The following is a 1,954-nucleotide window of genomic DNA, read 5'->3' as shown; positions in this document are numbered from 1 at the left end:
TGTGCACATCTGTGTGCACCACCCAGTTCAAAACACATAGCTTCTTATCAGTGTGTGACCACTCCTCACACCCTCTTCCCAGGATGATTCCAGGAGACAGCAGGCAGTTCCTAGGGCTGATAATAATGTTGACCAAGTTCAGGATGGATGGACCTCACTCTATCAAGGTAAATACAGGACACAGGCTGTACTTGGATGATGTGTGTGCTATCACCTGATACAGCTGGTGACCAGGTGAGCGACTCTCCCTGTTACACTGTTTAATATTTGTGAGGAAAACAGCATTTACACAGGGTTAGAAATACCAACTCAGCCATCATTTTATTGTTGATGCTGTGTGCTGGCAGTGTTTGAGGTGATATGAAGTCCCACCATTACAAGTATTTCCATGGAATCCAGGTCACCACTCAAAAGTGTGAACTTCCAGGTTGCCTCAGTAAGTGTTTTGGTTACTATGCGCTGCTCTAACAGAAATGCCACCAGTGGAATGGCTTTACCAAACAAGAGTTTATTCTCTTACAATTTTGGAGGCTAGAAGTCTGAGTTCAAAGTGCCAGGCTCTAGGGCCTGGGTGAAAGGCCTCCAACTTTGGGCTTCAGCTCCGTCTCTTGTTACTGGTCCATGAAGGTGGAGGGTTTTCTTCACTTGGGAAGCTTCTGGATGCTGAGGCTGACAAGCCCAAGGTTGACAATGAAAAAGGCACACTCCCAATATTACCCAACAATAGAGCAGGCCACTAACTCAAGTCCAGAAAAGGTCTCAAGGCTGGCAGGGCATTACCGTCTGCTGAACAACGACTTGCCTACATACAGGGTTCAAGGGTGCCAAAAAGCTAGACACCTTCCTCAATGCTGCATTCATTTGAAGTCCCATTGTACAGACAATTTTTCAAAATGATTAAGTGCCACAAAATCATAGTGATCGACTGGGTCACCAAAGAGGTGCATGTACAGGATTGAGTGGTGCTAATTTGTCTCATTTCTGCACATTAATTTATGTATTAATGAGGAATATGGCGACTTGAGTACAAGCATGGGACCAGTTCTAAAGCAGATGTGGGGAAGGTGTAGGAGAGGACTTGCTGTCAGCAAACTTCTCCCTTGAGAGCTCTCCAGTTCATTTCTCCAATACCTTCTGGTTCATGTGATGAGAAGGTAGAAGGCAAGAAAACGGTTGTCTGTCTCTCACCATGTCCAGTGGGCACAGTCGCAAGGTGATTTATACATGGACTATTCTTCCTGATGGACAGGTTTGAGCACAGACACTCTCAGGAGCACACCCAAGGAGTGGGAGAGCTTGGTGCTGGATTGTTTACATGGTAATTTTAAATGATCTAGGGATTGACTCTTTCTCTTCTAACAAATTCCTCCTGACTCTTCTTATCACAGAGAGACTAAGAACATTTGGGAATAACCTCCACTCTCCCATAACACACACCTCTCTGCTTCTTTAAGGTGATTATAACACATCTCTTTATTGATAGCTACTCACATTCTCATAGAACAGTGATCACAATTGCAAATGTTCCTGAACAAGTATGCATGGAGAACATGTCAAATGTGTCAACCTGAGCCTCACAGCCTTCACTGCATCCTGTAATTCCAAAAATATCATGTCCTGAGACACTGGGCCTTAAATGGTCATATTGACCTTCAGGGAGAAGTGTCCATGGTAGCTCACACCTATGGCTCACTCCTTTTCCATCAGATACAGACTCCTCTACTGCACCCTGACACCTGGGACCACTATATAGGCTGAGGGTCTGTTTAAAGGGAATGCAAATCTCCATCAGCCCCACCCATCCCTGGCTTAAAAAGCTGAGCCCTCGCCTTGCATCAGTGACTCCTGCGCTCCACCATGGACAGGCTTGGTTCCACTCTCCTGCTGCTGACCCTCCCTTCCTGTGAGTGCCCTGGTCAGGGATCACACAGGGATGAGAAGAGTCCTGTTATTG

This window comes from Orycteropus afer, unplaced genomic scaffold (genome assembly GCF_000298275.1).
Source record: "Orycteropus afer afer isolate SDZICR_OR568_19922 unplaced genomic scaffold, OryAfe1.0 scaffold01105, whole genome shotgun sequence".
NCBI classification, from domain to species: Eukaryota; Metazoa; Chordata; class Mammalia; order Tubulidentata; family Orycteropodidae; genus Orycteropus; species Orycteropus afer.
The sequence above is the reverse complement of the archived record's forward strand: the minus strand, read 5'-3'. Positions refer to the sequence as shown.